Source organism: Tachypleus tridentatus, chromosome 10, assembly GCF_004210375.1.
Source record: "Tachypleus tridentatus isolate NWPU-2018 chromosome 10, ASM421037v1, whole genome shotgun sequence".
In the NCBI taxonomy this organism is placed as follows: Eukaryota; Metazoa; Arthropoda; class Merostomata; order Xiphosura; family Limulidae; genus Tachypleus; species Tachypleus tridentatus.
The window spans coordinates 4,327,885-4,349,843 of record NC_134834.1 but is presented as its reverse complement, the minus strand read 5'-3'; the positions used below and the strand labels follow the sequence as shown (position 1 = coordinate 4,349,843).

General features: G+C 30.4%; 1 long non-coding RNA gene across 7 annotated transcripts in view; it reads left to right on the top strand.

Annotated features, from left to right (window-relative positions):
- Positions 1-21,959, top strand: part of LOC143228661 (uncharacterized) — a 92,587-nt gene that overhangs the window by 13,996 nt on the left and 56,632 nt on the right. For 6 of the 7 annotated variants that reach the window (XR_013015394.1, XR_013015397.1, XR_013015396.1 and 3 more), the window contains exon 3: positions 7,671-8,129. The exons of the other annotated variant lie outside the window; for it this stretch is intronic. This is a non-coding gene — a long non-coding RNA (uncharacterized LOC143228661). Of the gene's footprint in view, positions 1-7,670; positions 8,130-21,959 lie in introns of those variants that run through there. 7 annotated transcript variants of the gene reach the window in all.

The following is a 21,959-nucleotide window of genomic DNA, read 5'->3' as shown; positions in this document are numbered from 1 at the left end:
CTCTTAGTTTGTGCCATACAACAGTGAAGTTCAACACTTGTGAGTCTGTACCATACAACAGTGAATTTCAACACTTGTTAGTCTGTACCATACAATAGTGAAGTTCAACACCTCTTAGTTAGTGCCATACAACAGTAAAGTTCAACACTTGCTAGTCTGTACCATACAACAGTGAAGTTCAACTCTTGCTAGTTTGTTCCATACAACAGTGAAGTTCGACACTTGTTAGTCTGTACCATACAACAGTGAAGTTCAACAATTGTTAGTCTGTGTCGTACAACAGTGAAGTTCAACACTTGTTAGTCTGTGTCATACAACAGTGAAGTACAACACTTGTTAGTCTGTACTATACAACAGTGAAGTTCAACTCTTGCTAGTCTGTACCATACAACAGTAAAGTTCAACACTCGTGAGTCTGTACCATACAACATTGAAGTTCAACTCTTGTTAGTCTGTACCATACAACAGTGAGTTCAACACTTGTTAGTCTGTGTCATACAACAGTGAAGTACAACACTAGTTAGTCTGTGTTATACAACAGTGAAGTTCAACACTTGTCAGTCTGTACCATACAACAGTGAAGTTCAACACTTGTTAGTCTGTACCTTACAACAGTGAAGTTCAACACTTGTGAGTCTGTACCATACAACAGTGAAGTTCAACACTTGCTATTCTGTACCATACAACAGTAAAGTTCAACACTTGCTAGTCTGTACCATACAACAGTGAAGTTCAACACCTTTTAGTCTGTACCATACAATAGTGAAGTTCAACACTTGTGAGTCTGTGCCCTACAACATGAAGTACAACACTTGTTAGTCTGTACCATACGACAGTGAAGTTCAACACTTGTTAGTCTGTGTCATACAACAGTGAAGTTCAACACTTGTGAGTCTGTACCATACAACAGTGAAGTTCAACACTTGCTATTCTGTACCATACAACAGTAAAGTTCAACACTTGCTAGTCTGTACCATACAACAGTGAAGTTCAACACCTTTTAGTCTGTACCATACAACAGTGAAGTTCAACACTTGTGAGTCTGTACCATACAAAAGTGAAGTTCAACAATTGTGAGTCTGTGCCCTACAACAGTGAAGTACAACACTTGTTAGTCTCTACCATACAATAGTAAGGTTCAACACTTGCTAGTCTGTACCATACAACAGTGAAGTTCAACACTTGTTAGTCTGTACCATACAACAGTGAAGTTCAACACTTGTTAGTCTGTACCGTACAATAGTGAAGTTCAACACTTGTGAGTCTGTACCATACAATAGTGAAGTTCAACACTTGTGAGTCTGTGCCCTACAACATGAAGTACAACACTTGTTAGTCTGTACCATACAACAGTGAAGTTCAACACTTGTGAGTCTGTACCATACAACAGTGAAGTTCAACACTTGTTAGTCTGTATCATACAACAGTGAATTTCAACACTTGTTAGTCTGTACCATACAATAGTGAAGTTCAACACTTGTTAGTCTGTAACGTACAAGAGTGAAGTTCAACACTTGTGAGTCTGTACCATACAATAGTGAAGTTCAACACCTCTTAGTTAGTGCCATACAACAGTAAAGTTCAACACTTGCTAGTCTGTACCATACAACAGTGAAGTTCAACTCTTGCTAGTCTGTTCCATACAACAGTGAAGTTCGACACTTGTTAGTCTGTACCATACAACAGTGAAGTTCAACAATTGTTAGTCTGTGTCGTACAACAGTGAAGTTCAACACTTGTTAGTCTGTGTCATACAACAGTGAAGTACAACACTTGTTAGTCTGTACTATACAACAGTGAAGTTCAACTCTTGCTAGTCTGTACCATACAACAGTAAAGTTCAACACTCGTGAGTCTGTACCATACAACATTGAAGTTCAACTCTTGTTAGTCTGTACCATACAACAGTGAGTTCAACACTTGTTAGTCTGTGTCATACAACAGTGAAGTACAACACTAGTTAGTCTGTGTTATACAACAGTGAAGTTCAACACTTGTCAGTCTGTACCATACAACAGTGAAGTTCAACACTTGTTAGTCTGTACCTTACGACAGTGAAGTTCAACTCTTGCTAGTCTGTTCCATACAACAGTGAAGTTCGACACTTGTTAGTCTGTACCATACAACAGTGAAGTTCAACACTTGTGAGTCTGTACCATACAATAGTGAAGTTCAACACCTCTTAGTTAGTGCCATACAACAGTAAAGTTCAACACTTGCTAGTCTGTACCATACAACAGTGAAGTTCAACTCTTGCTAGTCTGTTCCATACAACAGTGAAGTTCGACACTTGTTAGTCTGTACCATACAACAGTGAAGTTCAACAATTGTTAGTCTGTGTCGTACAACAGTGAAGTTCAACACTTGTTAGTCTGTGTCATACAACAGTGAAGTACAACACTTGTTAGTCTGTACTATACAACAGTGAAGTTCAACTCTTGCTAGTCTGTACCATACAACAGTAAAGTTCAACACTCGTGAGTCTGTACCATACAACATTGAAGTTCAACTCTTGTTAGTCTGTACCATACAACAGTGAGTTCAACACTTGTTAGTCTGTGTCATACAACAGTGAAGTACAACACTAGTTAGTCTGTGTTATACAACAGTGAAGTTCAACACTTGTCAGTCTGTACCATACAACAGTGAAGTTCAACACTTGTTAGTCTGTACCTTACGACAGTGAAGTTCAACACTTGTGAGTTTGTACCATACAACAGTGAAGTTCAACACTTGCTATTCTGTACCATACAACAGTAAAGTTCAACACTTGCTAGTCTGTACCATACAACAGTGAAGTTCAACACCTTTTAGTCTGTACCATACAATAGTGAAGTTCAACACTTGTGAGTCTGTGCCCTACAACATGAAGTACAACACTTGTTAGTCTGTACCGTACAATAGTGAAGTTCAACACTTGTGAGTCTGTACCATACAATAGTGAAGTTCAACACTTGTGAGTCTGTGCCCTACAACATGAAGTACAACACTTGTTAGTCTGTACCATACAACAGTGAAGTTCAACACTTGTGAGTCTGTACCATACAACAGTGAAGTTCAACACTTGTTAGTCTGTATCATACAACAGTGAATTTCAACACTTGTTAGTCTGTACCATACAATAGTGAAGTTCAACACTTGTGAGTCTGTACCATACAATAGTGAAGTTCAACACCTCTTAGTTAGTGCCATACAACAGTGAAGTTCAACACTTGTGAGTCTGTACCATACAACAGTGAAGTTCAACAATTGTTAGTCTGTGTCGTACAACAGTGAAGTTCAACACTTGTTAGTCTGTGTCATACAACAGTGAAGTACAACACTTGTTAGTCTGTACTATACAACAGTGAAGTTCAACTCTTGCTAGTCTGTACCATACAACAGTAAAGTTCAACACTTGTGAGTCTGTACCATACAACATTGAAGTTCAACACCTGTGAGTCTGTGCCCTACAACAGTGAAGTTCAACACTTGTTAGTCTGTGTCATACAACAGTGAAGTTCAACACTTGTTAGTCTGTACCATACAACAGTGAAGTTCAACACTTGTGAGTCTATACCATACAACAGTGAAGTTCAACATATGTTAGTCTGTGTTATACAACAGTGAAGTTCAACACTTGTTAGTCTGTACCATATAACAGTGAAGTTCAACACTTGTTAGTCTGTACCATACAACAGTGAAGTTCAATACTTGCTACTCTGTACCATACAACAGTGAAGTTCAACTCTTGTTAGTTTGTACCATACAACAGTGAGTTCAACACTTGTTAGTCTGTGTCATACAACAGTGAAGTACAACACTTGTTAGTCTGTGTTATACAACAGTGAAGTTCAACACTTGTCAGTCTGTACCATACAACAGTGAAGCTCAACACCTCTTAGTTTGTGCCATACAACAGTGAAGTTCAACACTTGTGAGTCTGTACCATACAACAGTGAATTTCAACACTTGTTAGTCTGTACCATACAATAGTGAAGTTCAACACCTCTTAGTTTGTGCCATACAACAGTGAAGTTCATCACTTGTGAGTCTGTACCATACAACAGTGAAGTTCAACACTTGTTAGTCTATAAAGTACAATAGTGAAGTTCAACACTTGTGAGTCTGTACTATACAATAATGAAGTTCAACACTTGTGAGTCTGTGCCCTACAACATGAAGTACAACACTTGTTAGTCTGTACCATACAACAGTGAAGTTCAACACTTGTGAGTCTGTACCATACAACAGTGAAGTTCAACACTTGTTAGTCTGTATCATACAACAGTGAAGTTCAACACTTGTTAGTCTGTACCTTACAACAGTGAAGTTCAACACTTGTGAGTCTGTACCATACAACAGTGAAGTTCAACACTTGCTATTCTGTACCATACAACAGTAAAGTTCAACACTTGCTAGTCTGTACCATACAACAGTGAAGTTCAACACCTTTTAGTCTGTACCATACAACAGTGAAGTTCAACACTTGTGAGTCTGTACCATACAATAGTGAAGTTCAACACTTGTGAGTCTGTGCCCTACAACATGAAGTACAACACTTGTTAGTCTGTATCATACAACAGTGAAGTTCAACACTTGTTAGTCTGTACCTTACAACAGTGAAGTTCAACACTTGTGAGTCTGTACCATACAACAGTGAAGTTCAACACTTGCTATTCTGTACCATACAACAGTAAAGTTCAACACTTGCTAGTCTGTACCATACAACAGTGAAGTTCAACACCTTTTAGTCTGTACCATACAACAGTGAAGTTCAACACTTGTGAGTCTGTACCATACAACAGTGAAGTTCAACTCTTGTTAGTCTGTACCATACAACAGTGAGTTCAACACTTGTTAGTCTGTGTCATACAACAGTGAAGTACAACACTTGTTAGTCTATGTTATACAACAGTGAAGTTCAACACTTGTCAGTCTGTACCATACAACAGTGAAGCTCAACACCTCTTAGTTTGTGCCATAGAACAGTGAAGTTCAACACTTGTGAGTCTGTACCATACAACAGTGAATTTCAACACTTGTTAGTCTGTACCATACAATAGTGAAGTTCAACACCTCTTAGTTTGTGCCATACAACAGTGAAGTTCAACACTTGTGAGTCTGTACCATACAACAGTGAAGTTCAACACTTGTTAGTCTGTACCGTACAATAGTGAAGTTCAACACTTGTGAGTCTGTACTATACAATAATGAAGTTCAACACTTGTGAGTCTGTGCCCTACAACATGAAGTACAACACTTGTTAGTCTGTACCATACAACAGTGAAGTTCAACACTTGTGAGTCTGTACCATACAACAGTGAAGTTCAACACTTGTTAGTCTGTATCATACAACAGTGAAGTTCAACACTTGTCAGTCTGTACCATACAACAGTGAAGCTCAACACCTCTTAGTTTGTGCCATACAACAGTGAAGTTCAACACTTGTGAGTCTGTACCATACAACAGTGAATTTCAACACTTGTTAGTCTGTACCATACAATAGTGAAGTTCAACACCTCTTAGTTTGTGCCATACAACAGTGAAGTTCAACACTTGTGAGTCTGTACCATACAACAGTGAAGTTCAACACTTGTTAGTCTGTACCGTACAATAGTGAAGTTCAACACTTGTGAGTCTGTACTATACAATAATGAAGTTCAACACTTGTGAGTCTGTGCCCTACAACATGATGTACAACACTTGTTAGTCTGTACCATACAACAGTGAAGTTCAACACTTGTGAGTCTGTACCATACAACAGTGAAGTTCAACACTTGTTAGTCTGTATCATACAACAGTGAAGTTCAACACTTGTTAGTCTGTACCTTACAACAGTGAAGTTCAACACTTGCTATTCTGTACCATACAACAGTAAAGTTCAACACTTGCTAGTCTGTACCATACAACAGTGAAGTTCAACACCTTTTAGTCTGTACCATACAACAGTGAAGTTCAACACTTGTGAGTCTGTACCGTACAATAGTGAAGTTCAACGCTTGTGAGTCTGTGCCCTACAACATGAAGTACAACACTTGTTAGTCTGTATCATACAACAGTGAAGTTCAACACTTGTTAGTTTGTACCTTACAACAGTGAAGTTCAACACTTGTGAGTCTGTACCATACAACAGTGAAGTTCAACACTTGCTATTCTGTACCATACAACAGTAAAGTTCAACACTTTCTAGTCTGTACCATACAACAGTGAAGTTCAACACCTTTTAGTCTGTACCATACAACAGTGAAGTTCAACACTTGTGAGTCTGTACCATACAATAGTGAAGTTCAACACTTGTGAGTCTGTGCCCTACAACATGAAGTACAACACTTGTTAGTCTGTACCATACAACAGTGAAGTTCAACACTTGTTAGTCTGTGTCATACAACAGTGAAGTTCAACACTTGTGAGTCTATACCATACAACAGTGAAGTTCAACATATGTTAGTCTGTGTTATACAACAGTGAAGTTCAACACTTGTTAGTCTGTACCATATAACAGTGAAGTTCAACACTTGTTAGTCTGTACCATACAACAGTGAAGTTCTATACTTGCTAGTCTGTACCATACAACAGTGAAGTTCAACACTTGTTAGACTGTACCATACAACAGTGAAGTTCAACACTTGTGAGTCTGTACCATACAACAGTGAAGTTCAACACTTGCTATTCTGTACCATACAACAGTAAAGTTCAACACTTGCTAGTCTGTACCATACAACAGTGAAGTTCAACACCTTTTAGTCTGTACCATACAACAGTGAAGTTCAACACTTGTGAGTCTGTACCATACAAAAGTGAAGTTCAACAATTGTGAGTCTGTGCCCTACAACAGTGAAGTACAACACTTGTTAGTCTCTACCATACAATAGTAAGGTTCAACACTTGCTAGTCTGTACCATACAACAGTGAAGTTCAGCACTTGTTAGTCTGTATCATACAACAGTAAAGTTCAACACTTGTTAGTCTGTAAGAAAAGCCAGTTGATTAAACTTGAAGAATTAACCCAAAACATAAGAGGATTTTATTTCTAGTTAATCCGTTTAACATGTAAGCTGGATATTCTATATGATAACATAATGGGATTTGACGTCTGCGAAATTGAGTTTAACTTCTCTGGCAGATTTAGGTGGGTTGACCTCACCTTCGTGAGCTTCCTAAATTATCCACTGAATTTATGCTTTAGTTTTGAATGTGACAAACGTTGAACCATTGATGAATTTCAACAAAACAAAAAGTTTAACTCTCGTGTTGACCAAAAGGAAAGTTGTAATTTAACTTTGATAGAATATGTTAGGTATTTACTTATTTTTTAAGACAAACAGATCGGAGGTTGTTTTATAATCTTTAATTCAGTAAGTTCCCTCCTGTGTAATTTTTGTTGTTAATGTTTTTATTTTTACGTACACTTTGTTAAGTGAAACGTTTTTCAAAAGGGTTTGGTTATCCCACTACACGACCTTAAATTGTTCGTTAGGCTTACCTTGTTCGTAATATGTATCATGAAGGAGAAATGTAAATAAAAAAACAAAAAATTAGAAAAAATACATCAATATTCGTATCATTTTCGTGGACCGTTTTCTTAGAAGTATAAAAAAAAACGAATTTAGTTTTTACACTTTACATAAAACTAGGGTTAACGTACAACGTTTTTTTTATGTATAATACAAATCCTTTCATTGCTATAGAAACCCCAGTTTCTCAGGGAAATCTTATGGTATAGGGTGTGGAGGGCTGCCCCTTTAAAGGAACATTATTAAGAACCTGGTAATACAAAACTGACGCACCCGTCTTAGAAAAAGGAATAAAAACAGCCTTGAGATTAAGAATGTTTTTCCTTATTCTCTGGATGCCACCTATCGGAAAAGTTATAGATTTTACACAGAGAAAGGACATGCAGTTGGACGAAGGTAAAGAACTACCAGAGACTGGGTCGCAACATCTTGGTCAACAGAATAGATGGAAGTGTTTGTAAATCATTAACTGATGTGTTAAATCAATTGTGGAGAGACTACAAGGATCAACTGTTGGTAGTTAACACCAACAGAGATCATCTTTTAAATACTGAGCCTCTTATTGTGTCTAAATGTGGCTTCCTTTGAACTAAACGTTTTTATGTAGCCTACAACATATAGATTAAATGTAGCTCAAACGAACAAATTTGTCTCTATAGTTTCTATTTACGCTATAAAAGATAAGCACATTTGATACATTTTAACCTCTGTTAAAACAAAAATATACTTAATAAAGCTACCACATCAATTCTTAGAAAAACGAGCATGTACCTTTACCCTAACTTCCATATTACTTATTGAGAAGCCAAACATAACTTCATGGAGGTGTAATAAAGTAACTGTATAATCCCACTGAAAGAGCAGTCCGAGAATTGGTGGTAGATTGGGTTCACTAGCTCTAGTATAATACTTCAAAGTTACAGATGGCTAGCGCACATTCCTTAGGACAAATTTTTTTTTAAAATAGATAAACGTATCAGGAAACGTACGTGAATTTATCTCGCTTGACGTCCATATCAACAGAAGTTTATATAGCTCTAACTTTCAGAGTTATTACCATTATATTAATGTGTACTTAATATTTGCTTTAATTGTGTCAAAAACCAACGAGAATTTAAGGCTTAACTATTTTGAAAACTGATGATTGTTTTGTCTAATCTTTATCAGTAGTTTAATCTTTTAGATAACAATTTCTGTGGTATCGATAAATCACTCAGGAGAGACCACAGTATAATTCCAACGTGCTATAGAAAATGAAAGAACAGAGGATCTGAAAATGTGGTTATTTAAACTTCCTTTCTACAAAAGTTTATAAATCGACACACCTTGAATTTTGTGGTCTAAACCTGAGAACAGCCTGGATGATGTATTAAGAAATATCTTACATGTAAAACATTAAAGAATCACAGTGGAGTTGAAATTGGACAAATGTTATAAACTGACAAGGTATGTTGCAGAACCAATAACTATCTGACTTGAAAATTACTTAATCACATATATTAATTGACTTGTGCAAAATGCTAATCTATAAGAGAGCACATCAGCCTAAAATAAATCTGTCTTGTTGTTACGTGAGAATTTCATATCATGCAACTAATTTATGACATTGTAGACATAATTTTTTTTACTTGTTATTGGCCTCATAGATGAACTGCTTTCCAGTCTTAACCAGGTCTCTATTTGGCGCTGATATTTCAAGAAAACCGATTTTCCGTCTCAATAGATCCCTATTTGATGCTGTCAATACAGAGGAACTGCCTTAGTATGAATGTTAAAGATATATTAAGAGAATGTCTTGTCAGCATTGAAACATTTGCAGAAGCAACAAGGGGCAGCAGCGAATATTTACCAAAAGTCTGATGATGATCGAACTTGAACCACTAGATAACACTTTCACTAAGACAAATTATTTTTAGTTATACTGACAAAATATGACCGCGTCCACTGACGTAAGACTGATTGAATTTTTTGTAATTCGCTGAATGTAATCTCTAATAATGTGTATTAATTAACGTGATGTGTAATTCGTTAAATGTAATCTCTAATAATGTGTATCAATTAACTTAATGGGGACAGATTTAGCCAGACTTTGTAGTTTTCCCAAGCAACGCCATCTTTCGGGCAAAACAAACTCGGCAGTCGCTTTGGGCTACACATGCCAACTAAAAGGCTATAATTTGTTTGTTTTGCTCAAATTGATATAATAAACTTGATGTGCGATCGATAGTCCAGTAGAAACTATACGAATGAGCTGGTATCGCGAACAGCGATCGTATGAGTTGATACTTTGACGTCTTGTGTTCTCGAACAACAGTTATCAGGTTTATGCATGAAGGCCAGAAGAGCTACTTTGTATGTGGACTTCGAAAATTATAAGACCGCTTTTGTTCCTTACAAATATTTAATAGAGTACCGTTCACCAAACATAATACAAAGAAATACTTCAAGATGAGGATACAACAATGACGAACTTCATCCTTTGGTTTCAGTACTGTTTCAAGATGAGGATATAACAATAATGAGCACTTTACTTTGGTTTCAGTACTGTTTAAAGATGAGGATAAAACTGTGATAAATTTCTTACTTTGGTTTGAGTATGGTTTCAAGATGAGGATATAACAATGATGAACTTCTTACTTTGGTTTCAGTACTGTTTTAAGATGAGGATACAACAGTGATAAACATCTTACTTTGGTTTCAGTACTTTTTCAATATGAAAATATAACAATGATGAATTTCTTACTGTGGTTTCAGTACTGTTTCAAGATCAGGATACAACAATGATGAACTTCTTATTTTGGTTTGACTACTGTTTCAAAATGAGGATACAACAATGATGAACTTCTTACTTTTGTTTCAGTACTGTTTCAATATGAAAATATAACAATGATGAACTTCTTACTTTTGTTTCAGTACTGTTTCAATATGAAAATATAACAATGATGAACTTCTTACTTTTGTTTCAGTACTGTTTCAATATGAAAATATAACAATGATGAATTTCTTACTTTGATTTCAGTACTATTTCAATATGAAAATATAACAATGATGAACTTCTTACTTTGATTTCAGTACTGTTTCAATATGAAAATATAACAATGATGAATTTCTTACTTTGATTTCAGTACTGTTTCAATATGAAAATATAACAATGATGAACTTCTTACTTTGATTTCAGTACTGTTTCAATATGAAAATATAACAATGATGAACTTCTTACTTTGATTTCAGTACTGTTTCAATATGAAAATATAACAATGATGAAGTTCTTACTTTGATTTCAGTACTGTTTCAATATGAAAATATAACAATGATGAATTTCCTACTGTGGTTTCAGTACTGTTTCAAGATCAGGATACAACAATGATGAACTTCTTATTTTGGTTTGACTACTGTTTCAAAATGAGGATACAACAATGATGAACTCCTTACTTTGGTTTGAGTACAGTTTCAAGATGAGGATACAACAATGATGAACTTCTTACTTTGATTTCAGTACTGTTTTTTCAATATGAAAATATAACAATGATGAACTTCTTACTTTGATTTCAGTACTGTTTCAATATGAAAATATAACAATGATGAAGTTCTTACTTTGATTTCAGTACTGTTTCAATATGAAAATATAACAATGATGAACTTCTTACTTTGATTTCAGTACTGTTTCAATATGAAAATATAACAATGATGAACTTCTTACTTTGATTTCAGTACTGTTTCAATATGAAAATATAACAATGATGAACTTCTTACTTTGATTTCGGTACTGTTTCAGCATGAAAATATAACAATGATGAACTTCTTACTTTAATTTCAGTACTGTTTCAATATGAAAATATAACAATGATGAATTTCTTACTTTGATTTCAGTACTGTTTCAATATGAAAATATAACAATGATGAACTTCTTACTTTGATTTCAGTACTGTTTCAATATGAAAATATAACAATGATGAACTTCTTACTTTGATTTCAGTACTGTTTCAATATGAAAATATAACAATGATGAAGTTCTTACTTTGATTTCAGTACTGTTTCACTATGAAAATATAACAATGATGAATTTCTTACTGTGGTTTCAGTACTGTTTCAAGATCAGGATACAACAATGATGAACTTCTTATTTTGGTTTGACTACTGTTTCAAAATGAGGATACAACAATGATGAACTCCTTACTTTGGTTTGAGTACAGTTTCAAGATGAGGATACAACAATGATGAACTTCTTACTTTTGTTTCAGTACTGTTTAAATATGAAAATATAACAATGATGAATTTCTTACTTTGATTTCAGTACTGTTTTTTCAATATGAAAATATAACAATGATGAACTTCTTACTTTGATTTCAGTACTGTTTCAATATGAAAATATAACAATGATGAACTTCTTACTTTGATTTCAGTACTGTTTCAATATGAAAATATAACAATGATGAACTTCTTACTTTGATTTCAGTACTGTTTCAATATGAAAATATAACAATGATGAAGTTCTTACTTTGACTTCGGTACTGTTTCAGCATGAAAATATAACAATGATGAATTTCTTACTTTGATTTCAGTACTGTTTCAATATGAAAATATAACAATGATGAACTTCTTACTTTGATTTCAGTACTGTTTCAATATGAAAATATAACAATGATGAATTTCTTACTTTGATTTCAGTACTATTTCAATATGAAAATATAACAATGATGAATTTCTTACTTTGATATCAGTACTGTTTCAATATGAAAATATAAGAATGATGAATTTCTTACTTTGATTTCAGTACTGTTTCAATATGAAAATATAACAATGATGAACTTCTTACTTTGATTTCAGTACTGTTTCAATATGAAAATATAACAATGATGAAGTTCTTACTTTGATTTCAGTACTGTTTCAATATGAAAATATAACAATGATGAAGTTCTTACTTTGATTTCAGTACTGTTTCAATATGAAAATATAACAATGATGAACTTCTTACTTTGATTTCAGTACTGTTTCAATATGAAAATATAACAGTGATAAACTTCTTACTTTGATTTCAGTACTGTTTCAATATGAAAATATAACAGTGATAAACTTCTTACTTTGATTTCAGTACTGTTTCAATATGAAAATATAACAATGATAAAATTCTTACTTTGATTTCAGTACTGTTTCAATATGAAAATATAACAATGATGAATTTCTTACTTTAATTTCAGTACTGTTTCAATATGAAAATATAACAATGATGAATTTCTTACTTTGATTTCAGTACTGTTTCAATATGAAAATATAACAATGATGAACTTCTTACTTTGATTTCAGTACTGTTTCAATATGAAAATATAACAATGATGAACTTCTTACTTTGATTTCAGTACTATTTCAATATGAAAATATAACAATGATGAACTTCTTACTTTGATTTCAGTACTGTTTCAATATGAAAATATAACAATGATGAATTTCTTACTTTGATTTCAGTACTGTTTCAATATGAAAATATAACAATGATGAACTTCTTACTTTGATTTCAGTACTGTTTCAATATGAAAATATAACAATGATGAACTTCTTACTTTGATTTCAGTACTGTTTCAATATGAAAATATAACAATGATGAAGTTCTTACTTTGATTTCAGTACTGTTTCAATATGAAAATATAACAATGATGAACTTCTTACTTTGATTTCAGTACTGTTTCAATATGAAAATATAACAATGATGAACTTCTTACTTTGATTTCGGTACTGTTTCAGCATGAAAATATAACAATGATGAATTTTTTACTTTGATTTCAGTACTATTTCAATATGAAAATATAACAATGATGAACTTCTTACTTTGATATCAGTACTGTTTCAATATGAAAATATAACAATGATGAATTTCTTACTTTGATTTCAGTACTGTTTCAATATGAAAATATAACAGTGATAAACTTCTTACTTTGATTTCAGTACTGTTTCAATATGAAAATATAACAATGATAAAATTCTTACTTTGATTTCAGTACTGTTTCAATATGAAAATATAACAATGATGAATTTCTTACTTTAATTTCAGTACTGTTTCAATATGAAAATATAACAATGATGAATTTCTTACTTTGATTTCAGTACTGTTTCAATATGAAAATATAACAGTGATAAACTTCTTACTTTGATTTCAGTACTGTTTCAATATGAAAATATGACAATGATGAATTTCTTACTTTAATTTCAGTACTGATTCAAGATGAAAATATAATAGTGATAAATTCTTTACTTTGGTTTGAGTACTGTTTCAAGATGAGGATACAACAATGAAGAACTTCATACTTTTGTTTCAGTACTGTTACAATATCAACATATTTCAATGATGAACGTCTTACTTTTGTTTCTGTATTGTTTCAAAATGAGGATACAACAATGATGAATTTCTTACTTTGATTTCAGTACTGTTTCAATATGAAAATATAACAATGATGAACTTCTTACTTTGATTTCAGTACTGTTTCAATATGAAAATATAACAATGATGAACTTCTTACTTTGATTTCAGTACTGTTTCAATATGAAAATATAACAATGATGAATTTCTTACTTTGATTTCAGTACTGTTTCAATATGAAAATATAACAATGATGAAGTTCTTACTTTGATTTCAGTACTGTTTCAATATGAAAATATAACAATGATGAAGTTCTTACTTTGATTTCAGTACTGTTTCAATATGAAAATATAACAATGATGAATTTCTTACTGTGGTTTCAGTACTGTTTCAAGATCAGGATACAACAATGATGAACTTCTTATTTTGGTTTGACTACTGTTTCAAAATGAGGATACAACAATGATGAACTCCTTACTTTGGTTTGAGTACAGTTTCAAGATGAGGATACAACAATGATGAACTTCTTACTTTTGTTTCAGTACTGTTTCAATATGAAAATATAACAATGATGAATTTCTTACTTTGATTTCAGTACTGTTTTTTCAATATGAAAATATAACAATGATGAACTTCTTACTTTGATTTCAGTACTGTTTCAATATGAAAATATAACAATGATGAACTTCTTACTTTGATTTCAGTACTGTTTCAATATGAAAATATAACAATGATGAACTTCTTACTTTGATTTCAGTACTGTTTCGATATGAAAATATAACAATGATGAACTTCTTACTTTGATTTCAGTACTGTTTCAATATGAAAATATAACAGTGATAAATTTCTTACTTTGATTTCAGTACTGTTTCAATATGAAAATATAACAATGATAAAATTCTTACTTTGATTTCAGTACTGTTTCAATATGAAAATATAACAATGATGAATTTCTTACTTTAATTTCAGTACTGTTTCAATATGAAAATATAACAATGATGAATTTCTTACTTTGATTTCAGTACTGTTTCAATATGAAAATATAACAATGATGAACTTCTTACTTTGATTTCAGTACTGTTTCAATATGAAAATATAACAATGATGAACTTCTTACTTTGATTTCAGTACTGTTTCAATATGAAAATATAACAATGATGAACTTCTTACTTTGATTTCGGTACTGTTTCAGCATGAAAATATAACAATGATGAATTTCTTACTTTGATTTCAGTACTGTTTCAATATGAAAATATAACAATGATGAACTTTTTACTTTGATTTCAGTACTGTTTCAATATGAAAATATAACAATGATGAATTTCTTACTTTGATTTCAGTACTATTTCAATATGAAAATATAACAATGATGAACTTCTTACTTTGATATCAGTACTGTTTCAATATGAAAATATAACAATGATGAATTTCTTACTTTGATTTCAGTACTGTTTCAATATGAAAATATAACAATGATGAACTTCTTACTTTGATTTCAGTACTGTTTCAATATGAAAATATAACAATGATGAACTTCTTACTTTGATTTCAGTACTGTTTCAATATGAAAATATAACAATGATGAATTTCTTACTTTAATTTCAGTACTGTTTCAATATGAAAATATAACAATGATGAATTTCTTACTTTGATTTCAGTACTGTTTCAATATGAAAATATAACAATGATGAACTTCTTACTTTGATTTCAGTACTGTTTCAATATGAAAATATAACAATGATGAACTTCTTACTTTGATTTCAGTACTATTTCAATATGAAAATATAACAATGATGAACTTCTTACTTTGATTTCAGTACTGTTTCAATATGAAAATATAACAATGATGAATTTCTTACTTTGATTTCAGTACTGTTTCAATATGAAAATATAACAATGATGAACTTCTTACTTTGATTTCAGTACTGTTTCAATATGAAAATATAACAATGATGAACTTCTTACTTTGATTTCAGTACTGTTTCAATATGAAAATATAACAATGATGAAGTTCTTACTTTGATTTCAGTACTGTTTCAATATGAAAATATAACAATGATGAACTTCTTACTTTGATTTCAGTACTGTTTCAATATGAAAATATAACAATGATGAACTTCTTACTTTGATTTCGGTACTGTTTCAGCATGAAAATATAACAATGATGAATTTTTTACTTTGATTTCAGTACTATTTCAATATGAAAATATAACAATGATGAACTTCTTACTTTGATATCAGTACTGTTTCAATATGAAAATATAACAATGATGAATTTCTTACTTTGATTTCAGTACTGTTTCAATATGAAAATATAACAGTGATAAACTTCTTACTTTGATTTCAGTACTGTTTCAATATGAAAATATAACAATGATAAAATTCTTACTTTGATTTCAGTACTGTTTCAATATGAAAATATAACAATGATGAATTTCTTACTTTAATTTCAGTACTGTTTCAATATGAAAATATAACAATGATGAATTTCTTACTTTGATTTCAGTACTGTTTCAATATGAAAATATAACAGTGATAAACTTCTTACTTTGATTTCAGTACTGTTTCAATATGAAAATATGACAATGATGAATTTCTTACTTTAATTTCAGTACTGATTCAAGATGAAAATATAATAGTGATAAATTCTTTACTTTGGTTTGAGTACTGTTTCAAGATGAGGATACAACAATGAAGAACTTCATACTTTTGTTTCAGTACTGTTACAATATCAACATATTTCAATGATGAACGTCTTACTTTTGTTTCTGTATTGTTTCAAAATGAGGATACAACAATGATGAATTTCTTACTTTGATTTCAGTACTGTTTCAATATGAAAATATAACAATGATGAACTTCTTACTTTGATTTCAGTACTGTTTCAATATGAAAATATAACAATGATGAACTTCTTACTTTGATTTCAGTACTGTTTCAATATGAAAATATAACAATGATGAATTTCTTACTTTGATTTCAGTACTGTTTCAATATGAAAATATAACAATGATGAAGTTCTTACTTTGATTTCAGTACTGTTTCAATATGAAAATATAACAATGATGAAGTTCTTACTTTGATTTCAGTACTGTTTCAATATGAAAATATAACAATGATGAATTTCTTACTGTGGTTTCAGTACTGTTTCAAGATCAGGATACAACAATGATGAACTTCTTATTTTGGTTTGACTACTGTTTCAAAATGAGGATACAACAATGATGAACTCCTTACTTTGGTTTGAGTACAGTTTCAAGATGAGGATACAACAATGATGAACTTCTTACTTTTGTTTCAGTACTGTTTCAATATGAAAATATAACAATGATGAATTTCTTACTTTGATTTCAGTACTGTTTTTCAATATGAAAATATAACAATGATGAACTTCTTACTTTGATTTCAGTACTGTTTCAATATGAAAATATAACAATGATGAACTTCTTACTTTGATTTCAGTACTGTTTCAATATGAAAATATAACAATGATGAACTTCTTACTTTGATTTCAGTACTGTTTCGATATGAAAATATAACAATGATGAACTTCTTACTTTGATTTCAGTACTGTTTCAATATGAAAATATAACAGTGATAAATTTCTTACTTTGATTTCAGTACTGTTTCAATATGAAAATATAACAATGATAAAATTCTTACTTTGATTTCAGTACTGTTTCAATATGAAAATATAACAATGATGAATTTCTTACTTTAATTTCAGTACTGTTTCAATATGAAAATATAACAATGATGAATTTCTTACTTTGATTTCAGTACTGTTTCAATATGAAAATATAACAATGATGAACTTCTTACTTTGATTTCAGTACTGTTTCAATATGAAAATATAACAATGATGAACTTCTTACTTTGATTTCAGTACTGTTTCAATATGAAAATATAACAATGATGAACTTCTTACTTTGATTTCGGTACTGTTTCAGCATGAAAATATAACAATGATGAATTTCTTACTTTGATTTCAGTACTGTTTCAATATGAAAATATAACAATGATGAACTTTTTACTTTGATTTCAGTACTGTTTCAATATGAAAATATAACAATGATGAACTTCTTACTTTGATTTCAGTACTGTTTCAATATGAAAATATAACAATGATGAAGTTCTTACTTTGATTTCAGTACTGTTTCAATATGAAAATATAACAATGATGAACTTCTTACTTTGATTTCAGTACTGTTTCAATATGAAAATATAACAATGATAAACTTCTTACTTTGATTTCAGTACTGTTTCAATATGAAAATATAACAATGATAAACTTCTTACTTTGATTTCAGTACTGTTTCAATATGAAAATATAACAATGATGAACTTCTTACTTTGATTTCAGTACTGTTTCAATATGAAAATATAACAATGATGAAATTCTTACTTTGATTTCAGTACTGTTTCAATATGAAAATATAACAATGATAAACTTCTTACTTTGATTTCAGTACTGTTTCAATATGAAAATATAACAATGATGAATTTCTTACTTTAATTTCAGTACTGATTCAAGATGAAAATATAATAGTGATAAATTCTTTACTTTGGTTTGAGTACTGTTTCAAGATGAGGATACAACAATGAAGAACTTCATACTTTTGTTTCAGTACTGTTACAATATCAACATATTTCAATGATGAACGTCTTACTTTGTTTCTGTATTGTTTCAAAATGAGAATACAACAATGATGAATTTCTTACTTTGATTTCAGTACTATTTCAATATGAAAATATAACAATGATGAACTTCTTACTTTGATTTCAGTACTGTTTCAATATGAAAATATAACAATGATGAATTTCTTACTTTGATTTCAGTACTGTTTCAATATGAAAATATAACAATGATGAATTTCTTACTTTGATTTCAGTACTGTTTCAATATGAAAATATAACAATGATGAACTTCTTACTTTGATTTCAGTACTGTTTCAATATGAAAATATAACAATGATGAACTTTTACTTTGATTTCAGTACTGTTTCAATATGAAAATATAACAATGATGAATTTCTTACTTTGATTTCAGTACTGTTTCAATATGAAAATATAACAATGATGAACTTCTTACTTTGATTTCAGTACTGTTTCAATATGAAAATATAACAATGATGAATTTCTTACTTTGATTTCAGTACTGTTTCAATATGAAAATATAACAATGATGAACTTCTTACTTTGATTTCAGTACTGTTTCAATATGAAAATATAACAATGATGAACTTCTTACTTTGATTTCAGTACTGTTTCAATATGAAAATATAACAATGATGAAGTTCTTACTTTGATTTCAGTACTGTTTCAATATGAAAATATAACAATGATGAACTTCTTACTTTGATTTCAGTACTGTTTCAATATGAAAATATAACAGTGATAAACTTCTTACTTTGATTTCAGTACTGTTTCAATATGAAAATATAACAGTGATAAACTTCTTACTTTGATTTCAGTACTGTTTCAATATGAAAATATAACAATGATAAAATTCTTACTTTGATTTCAGTACTGTTTCAATATGAAAATATAACAGTGATAAACTTCTTACTTTGATTTCAGTACTGTTTCAATATGAAAATATGACAATGATGAATTTCTTACTTTAATTTCAGTACTGATTCAAGATGAAAATATAATAGTGATAAATTCTTTACTTTGGTTTGAGTACTGTTTCAAGATGAGGATACAACAATGAAGAACTTCATACTTTTGTTTCAGTACTGTTACAATATCAACATATTTCAATGATGAACGTCTTACTTTTGTTTCTGTATTGTATCAAAATGAGAATACAACAATGATGAATTTCTTACTTTGATTTCAGTACTATTTCAATATGAAAATATAACAATGATGAACTTCTTACTTTGATTTCAGTACTGTTTCAATATGAAAATATAACAATGATGAATTTCTTACTTTGATTTCAGTACTGTTTCAATATGAAAATATAACAATGATGAACTTCTTACTTTGATTTCAGTACTGTTTCAATATGAAAATATAACAATGATGAACTTCTTACTTTGATTTCAGTACTGTTTCAATATGAAAATATAACAATGATGAAGTTCTTACTTTGATTTCAGTACTGTTTCAATATGAAAATATAACAATGATGAACTTCTTACTTTGATTTCAGTACTGTTTCAATATGAAAATATAACAATGATGAACTTCTTACTTTGATTTCAGTACTGTTTCAATATGAAAATATAACAATGATGAATTTTTTACTTTGATTTCAGTACTGTTTCAATATGAAAATATAACAATGATGAACTTCTTACTTTGATTTCAGTACTGTTTCAATATGAAAATATAACAATGATGAATTTCTTACTTTGATTTCAGTACTGTTTCAATATGAAAATATAACAATGATGAACTTCTTACTTTGATTTCAGTACTGTTTCAATATGAAAATATAACAATGATGAACTTCTTACTTTGATTTCAGTACTGTTTCAATATGAAAATATAACAATGATGAATTTCTTACTTTGATTTCAGTACTGTTTCAAGATGAAAATATAACAATGATGAATTTCTTACTTTGATTTCAGTACTGTTTCAATATGAAAATATAACAATGATGAATTTCTTACTTTGATTTCAGTACTGTTTCAATATGAAAATATAACAGTGATAAACTTCTTACTTTGATTTCAGTACTGTTTCAATATGAAAATATGACAATGATGAATTTCTTACTTTAATTTCAGTACTGATTCAAGATGAAAATATAATAGTGATAAATTCTTTACTTTGGTTTGAGTACTGTTTCAAGATGAGGATACAACAATGAAGAACTTCATACTTTTGTTTCAGTACTGTTACAATATCAACATATTTCAATGATGAACGTCTTACTTTTGTTTCTGTATTGTTTCAAAATGAGGATACAACAATGATGAATTTCTTACTTTGATTTCAGTACTGTTTCAATATGAAAATATAACAATGATGAACTTCTTACTTTGATTTCAGTACTGTTTCAATATGAAAATATAACAATGATGAACTTCTTACTTTGATTTCAGTACTGTTTCAATATGAAAATATAACAATGATGAATTTCTTACTTTGATTTCAGTACTGTTTCAATATGAAAATATAACAATGATGAAGTTCTTACTTTGATTTCAGTACTGTTTCAATATGAAAATATAACAATGATGAAGTTCTTACTTTGATTTCAGTACTGTTTCAATATGAAAATATAACAATGATGAATTTCTTACTTTGGTTTCAGTACTGTTTCAAGATCAGGATATAACAATGATGAACTTCTTATTTTGGTTTGACTACTGTTTCAAAATGAGGATACAACAATGATGAACTCCTTACTTTGGTTTCAGTACTGTTTCAAGATGAGGATATAACAATGATGAACTTCTTACTTTTGTTTCAGTACTGTTTCAATATGAAAATATAACAATGATGAATTTCTTACTTTGATTTCAGTACTGTTTTTTCAATATGAAAATATAACAATGATGAACTTCTTACTTTGATTTCAGTACTGTTTCAATATGAAAATATAACAATGATGAACTTCTTACTTTGATTTCAGTACTGTTTCAATATGAAAATATAACAATGATGAACTTCTTACTTTGATTTCAGTACTGTTTCAATATGAAAATATAACAATGATGAACTTCTTACTTTGATTTCAGTACTGTTTCAATATGAAAATATAACAATGATGAACTTCTTACTTTGATTTCAGTACTGTTTCAATATGAAAATATAACAATGATGAATTTCTTACTTTGATTTCAGTACTGTTTCAATATGAAAATATAACAATGATGAACTTCTTACTTTGATTTCAGTACTGTTTCAATATGAAAATATAACAATGATGAATTTCTTACTTTGATTTCAGTACTGTTTCAATATGAAAATATAACAATGATGAACTTCTTACTTTGATTTCAGTACTGTTTCAATATGAAAATATAACAATGATGAACTTCTTACTTTAATTTCAGTACTGATTCAAGATGAAAATATAATAGTGATAAATTCTTTTCTTTGGTTTGAGTACTGTTTGAAGATGAGGATACAACAATGAAGAACTT